Here is a 7,722-nt window from a genome sequence, read left to right on the forward strand (position 1 = left end):
TGGGTATTGAATCTATACTGTGCTACTGAGCCATTACGCCACGATAAGGCTAATTTGTAGCAAGCTTATTAGCTTGTAAGCAATTTTAAGTTATGAATGTTAATACATTGTTACATATGCTGTTACAGGCAAAAGTTATATTTTCATTTGATTGTATTTATAAACAAGTGTTCATATAACTAAGTAAAGATTAATTTAACGAAAACTATTAACTTTAATACAATTCAAAGTCGCTATTTGTTCTGATATGTTCAGTAAACATAATTTTTGTGTACTAGTATACCTACGCAGATTAACAAATTACCAATCAAGTAGTAAAATTTATATCTATAAAGTAAATTTTTCATAGTTTAAAAGCAGTATTTTGTATGGTCCAACGGCAGTTTATTAATTTTAATACTTATATTATGTAAAGTTTGTGTCACTTATAAACATAAACTTTAATAGTTAGCTTTAAAATAGACTAACAATATTGTAATTGCTTATTACTTAAAATCTTAGCGTAAGGTTTTTAGTTAAATTTCTTTAAAACCTTAACGAAATTGTATTAATTCAAGATTGACTCTATCGGTTATCAAAATAAAAATTTCAGTAAAAACGATGCTGAATATGTGTTCAATAAATTTTTTTTTTCCTTCTCGGTTCTCTGATTACAGCTACACACTAAAAAAAGTTTTATCAGTAATTCAAAATTTTACTTTAAAAATAAAACAAAATCAGTTTCATGTCTTGCATCAATATACAAAGTATAATTTCATATTAAGTTGTAGAATCAACATTTAACAAATTTAATAAAACGTGAAGTAACAGTTTAATAACTTATCAGCTTAAACTATGGGTAAGCGAAGTTTTTAGTTGGCGAGCCAGACTTGGAAATGTTTAGCCAAAGCAAAGTTAACACAAATAAAATAATTTGTTCAACTGATTTCGACTAAGTACTAATTTTTTACTTTATCTTACTTTTTTTTACTATATATAGGTAAAGTTTAAAACCTCCAAAAATTGAACCTGATACTTTCTTTTTGGATTTTTCATTCAAAATAAAAAGAATCTAATGCAATTTTGCAAACTTGGTTTAGCGAGCCAAAACTAAATGCTCGCAGGCCGCACTTTTATTTTTTGGGCCGGACTAAACTAAAACTTTTAAAACATTGGCGGGTCGTACGATGTCCACTTCTACTTTGATATAGCTTTTGCTTAGTAGTTATCTATAATAGCTAATAGTTTTTACCATTTATCTTAAAAAACGTAAATTGTTTGAATATTATATTGTTTGGTGCTGTAAAATATATTTATCAGTGTTTTTTAGGTTTTTATTTAGTAGTAATTCATTATTTTTCAGAAAATAACTAAAGTTTAGATAAAATTAAATAAGATTGCAAGACTTTTGTTACACTAAATCCTAGTTTTCCTTTTTTAGTTTTGTTAAGTAAGTTGAATCATGTTTTCTTGCTTTTACACAACTGAATATGCACATTAACCTTGAACTAAGTTTATTAATTTTCTATTGCTTTGAAATTTAAAAGCAGTTAATGTTATAAGGTTGCATACGAAACAAAAAAGTTTATTTGTAACAAAACTAAATTTAAAAGGTCTCCATAATACAACAAATAGTTGTTAATTTTTGAAAATTCAATTTAAACTAAAGACACACAATAACAACAATTGAAACAAATAGTTTACTTTTTCAAAAGAAATTTTTACATCTCTATTCTTTTTTAAATGTCTTAATAATATAATTTTGTATAAAATACTTTAATATTAAATTTATAATCAATTATAAATCAATTAGACAAAACTGTTTATCTGAAATACTTTAAAACTCTTTACATTTAAAAAAGAAAAAATTACGTTCTTTAATAAAATATACTTTAATAGTTTGCAGTGAATAATATATTTAGAGATTAAATAGTATTTGTTTAAACAAAAATAAGGTTAGTAGTACTTTTTTTATACACTATAATAAGATCCCTTAGGGGTGAAACATTGTTGCTTTAGTGTGAAAAAATGAATTTTATATATACACTATAATAGGTTATTTTTAAAAAAGCTTCTTAAGAAATTTATTTTTTAATTAGAAAATTTCTTCACTTATTCACCTAGAAAGTAAAATAATATAGTTTAAAACATGCTTTGCTAAAAAAATATCATGTCAGTTGATCGTTGTTTATAACTGCGAATATTGAAAATATGTTTATGGAACTTTACATTCTAACGATAGCTTGAAATGTCATTTATGTGTAAACATCCGTGCTAATTATAAAATATTCAACTTACTTCTTTAAACTAACTCCACCTAAATAACTTTGACTTAGATTTTTTTTTAACTTATTTATATTTAGTCGTTTGGATTTCTGGTCAGGTAAGTTAAATACTTAATATAGTACTTATTTTAGTTTTTCCAGTCTATTGCGTACTTCTTAAAAAAAACTTTAGATAATTCCGATTTAACTTATTTTTTGATGTTTGGTTTTGCGTTCTGGAAAGTTTATTTATTTCTTCAGTTTATTTGTATAAAAAATTTATTTACTTAAACAATTAGCGGATATTAGTGCTAAATATTTTCTTAAACTTCGGTGTTAGCTGTTATCACAAGGTGTACAGAATTTTTTTTTTTTTAAGTCAGAGACAAAATTTTCTTCCAATTATTATTTTTTTTCCTTTTAGCAGAACCCTTTAGCCCATATCAAGTATATTAACTTGAAAATGATTCTTGAACAAAAGAGAAAAGAGTAGTTTTTGTGAAACATGTCTGCTAGGTACTAATACAATTCTGATTAAACATTTTTATTGTTTATTGAACGATAATAAAAGCGCTCAAAAAGTTTGGTTAAGGACCTCGTCTAAAAACAACAGTTATCATTAATGATTACTCTTACATTTTTTTAAAGTGTTTTATAAGTAATTAAATTTTAAAATTTTGTTACTTTGTTGGCCGGCGAAATGTTACGAAAATTTAAAGTGTTTTAATGTTTAGTTAAAATCTTAAATTTTGCATCAAAATATTATTTTTCTTCTCTATTCTATTAACGTTGACAAAAGTACCACCTCATATATTACAAAGTTGAACAAACAAGCGAAAAACAATTTTACCTTTGAATAATTAACCTTTTTTTTCTGCTTTACAAAAACTACAAATCTACATTTTTACGTAACTCTTAAAAAACTTATGATTTACTTAGATAATTTCAATGATAGTTTAAGTGGTGTTGGTTTTGTGTATTTTGCACAACAAGGACCACACTGCTTGCAAATAACAACATTTATTATGTTTTAGGGGAGTGAGTATTGGTGACAATTACGAAACGTATTATTACGTCATAATGACAACAAAATTGGATTTTGCTTTGAACTTTGAAGTTATCAAATTAGCTATTTAAGCAGAAATTGTTTTACTGGCACGTAAATACTAAAAATGCTGCAATCTTGCAAAACTTTTACGGCTTTTTAAAGAGTGTGAAAACTATGTGACATTGCAAGTTTTGTGGGAATTTTTGTACAAACTTTGTGTTTACTAGTCGATTACTGTCAGCATTATTGTATAAGTACAACAATAAAACTAAACTTGAACTTTCTAAAACTTAAAAAAATTAGTAGCTCTATTTAAGAGTAAAACGTTACATAGTTCTATAATACAACCAGTATTTATTACGGCCATCACCAACAAAGCTTTGATTGTTCTAAAATATAAGTAGTAACTCTTAAATTATATTACTAAATTTATATTTCTTTACTATGTCATAAAAGTTTATTATTAACATTATTTTAATCAATAAGTAACTTAATAATTATAAAATCGCAAAATTTTTTAAATACACTTTACTAACCATCGAAACCAACTTTTATAAGACAAATGAAAAACCAGTTACAGCTTTGTAGTAGTAAAATAAAAAGTAGAACTAAATTTCCTGAATATGATTATTAAAAAATTTTATTCGTAATTTAGTCAATGTATTTGCTAACAGTACTTTTCGCACTCTAACTTGTAACCTTAAAATATTATGGTTTAACAAAAGTATAACAAAAGTTTTAATTATTTGACTTATAAAACTTAATACGTAAATAAAACTTTGAATTAATGATAAGGTCATACAACTTTGTCTAATCTCGGTAACAAAAACGGTTATCCATACAAATCAAAAACTTAAAGCATATAAAATCGGCATTTATTAGAATAAAACGTAAATTAAGACAAAAAACAAGTTTGGTATTGTTTTTGACATCACGTAAAATAAAAAAACATTGAAAAGCAAACAAATTATTTCACGACAATGTCACAATATCATTTTGAACGCTTCATTTATATTTAACACCGTCATAAACTAAACAAAAGGATTTGCATAACAATATGTTTAGTTTTCAACCCACAAAGCTTTTGAACTTTGTTTATTTGCTGTTCTATTTTAAGAAGTTTGTCAGCAAAAATATAGACTAAATTTGTGATTACTTTGTTTTCTAGTGCTTTATTTTAAAACAAATTAAACAAATAATCATATTTGTACGTTAATTTATATTAGTGATGTGTATTTATAAATTAAAATTAAAAAACACTATTTACAATGTTTAAAAACCTAAACATAAAGTAATTTTATACAAATTTATAAAAGTTTAAAAACATTTTCTTCTTAGCACAGTTGAAATTTTCAGGTCAATAGTAAATTGTAGGTAACAAACTTTATCAATTTGATAATAAAAAATATCAAGTATTTATCATACAAACCAATGTGTGTTTTGCTAAAGTAGTTTTAGTTTTTTACATCATTGCAGAATATGCTTGTTGTTGAAAATGAATAAACTCTTTTTACTTATTTTTAATAATTTGTTAGGTTTATTTTGTAAACTAAAAATGAAATATTATATATCGTATAACAACTCAGTTAAAAATAGATTTACAAAAAGCAGGGTTTTTATTTCCTGCAAAATGAAAATTATTTATGAAATAGAACATTACAAAGTTGCAACATAAACTATATTTGCCGCGTACTACTATTATTTAGACTAACTTGGTTTAAATTTTTTAGCATAAAGTTTGTTGTAAAAATTCCAGTAGTAAAAATAAGTAAAAAGGTTCTATTGTTCTTTAAAATGTTAGGAAAAAAAAATACAAAAAAATTTAAAGTTGAACAAAAACATTAAAAAAAAATCAATACTTTAGAATTATTTTTATATACGCGAACTAGCTTTAAAGTCATATATAAATTTCACATCGTAGTAGCCAGTACTTTCCAAAATTTTACTTTTATGCTCAAAATTAATACGTAGTAGTTAATACTGTTTATCTAATATATGATTTCTAATCTTAGGTTTTCTTTTCAATTATATATTACTGTACTTAGTTTTCGAGTTGAAATAGAAAATTTCCAAAAGTGATTAAACTTAAAATAAATACTAACAGAAAAATTGTGTTTACTTATGCTTGCGATTGGAAATAGTTAAAATTAAATCCTAACTCAAAAAGTAATAACATAACAGTTAGTAAGATATGATAATTAGTGGTTAAGTATTTCTCAAAACACATTTTTGCACATAAAACTTATATTTTGATAAACTTATACCCGACATAAAAAAACCACAAAATTATTAAAAGATTTAAAGATTATTTACTAGATAAGTGAAGCTCTGTGTAATTGTGTATTTTGCATTAAAAGTACCACATTGTATGCAAATAATCATATAAACTTTTATTATATTTTAGAGGCACTGTGTATACAAAGAATACAAGAAAAACTTATTTTTACATGAAATGAACTTAGGGAGACTAAAGTGTTATTATTTTTCCAATTAGCGTCAATCCTTAGTTGGTGCGAACTTGTGTAAAAATTCATATTTGCCAAAGCCGGGGACGAAGAATGATCGAGTTTTTCAGCGTTAAAATATTCTTAAAGTAACATTCACGATAAATATTTTCAGTTGTAAAAGGTCTTGTCAGATAACAAAAAGTCTTTCGAAAAAAATAAAAATAATAAAAAATACTATTTTAAGGAATCTTTAAAACTTTAAGTTCAAAACTGTTTAAATCAGTAGTTTAGCTAAATTTTTCTCTATTTAAGTTTTGGAAACTTCATTTAAAGGTATCTAAGCTAAAAAATGCGGAGTCGGAAAATTTCTTTTACGCAGTTTTTTTTAATTTGCTCCCCTATTCCTAACTCACCTTACCAAAACATACAAAAAAATAACCATAAAATAAAGTTTTGAGAATTAAATTTAAAATGTTATAAAAAATGGTTTTTTGCTGAATCAGAAAATTATTTTAGCTTAGACTTTTAATAGTCATTAAAGTTTTAGCTTTATACATTAAATAAAGTAGCCTTTTTTTTAAGCTATATAAAATTTTTGTGCTTTTTTCGGTAAAACGGTTTATTGTACTTTTGTGTTTAGTTTAACTTAATGTAACTTTCTTAATTAAAAAAAATAGTAAATAGAGTTGTCTTTAAGATAAAATTAAAAATTAAGTATTTTTTGTTTATTAAAAGCAGTACAACTTAAATACATTCTATATTTATAAATCGATGTTTAAAAGCTTATTTGTTTTTAACTGTTTGTCAACAACATTCTTAATGAACTTTTTTGCAGTAAACAAACTATTAAAGTAAGGATAGTGTTTAGTCGGTGGACAAGATTCCAAAAGGTTCAGTCCTTTAAGCATTTAATTTAATTTAATAAGTTGTAGCGAATATCGTGTTTAATGCTTTTCATTTCAAATTTTAGAAAAATTATTGTAAGTTTTAAAAGTTGGTTATGCATTAAGTTTGTTAAAATAAAACTTTAGCTTAAATTGAATAATAAAAAATAAAAAAGACCTTTTGCAACTAACTCCTTTTTACCGCAAAGTCGCTTAATTGTGAAAAATCTTCTAACTATAATTTTTTTTCTTAGTAACTATGTTTATCTAAATTTTAGATATTCAAAGAATAATATATAAACTCTAACCGTATTTGAATTAATCACATTTTTATTTATTTTTACAACCTTTTCACTTCACTTTTTTTAATTTTTTTTTACCAAACTGTTCTTTTCTTTTTATAAAACTAAGATTTTTTTCATTTTTAAAAAGTTATGTAGAAAAACACTGAAATTTATAAATATTTAGTTAATGTTGACCACTATTTTATTATAATTTAGTTTTTACTAATTTTTAATAAAAGAAAATACCTCAATCAATTTTCTTTTAACTTTCTTTAAAAAATATCTTTTTAATCTATTACATTTTAAGTGAACGAAAAACCCTAAAAATATTTTAAAAGTAATTTTATACATATAATTTTCATAAAAAAAAGTAAATAGTATATGGTTTCTAGTAACTAATATTTAGTTCTGGGTAAATTAGTTATAAATAATGTATTTATAACAATGGCCATAAACCAATTTTTTTGTTTTAATTTAGCAAAACTGCAAAAGTTGGATATTTTTAAAATGTACTTTTACCTTAATGCTGACGTAATGTTAATAAACACAAATGTTAGTTCTATTTGTTAGTATATAAATAGTCAAGTCATGTGTTAGTTACTGAGCCACTACGCTATTATGAGGCCGATTTGTAGCAAGCTTATTAGCTTGTAAATATTCCAAAGTTATATTGGTTATTGTAATCTTTAAGAATTAATAAAACGACCACATGTATTTTCTGCAATTGTTTTTTGCAACAGGTCTATATCAAATTAGTTTTACTTTTTGATTACAACAAAGGAAAGTTTTAATTTTCAGCAATACCTTATAATTTGT

This window comes from Thalia democratica, chromosome 7 (genome assembly GCF_965202585.1).
Source record: "Thalia democratica chromosome 7, ktThaDemo2.hap1.1, whole genome shotgun sequence".
NCBI classification, from domain to species: domain Eukaryota; kingdom Metazoa; phylum Chordata; class Thaliacea; order Salpida; family Salpidae; genus Thalia; species Thalia democratica.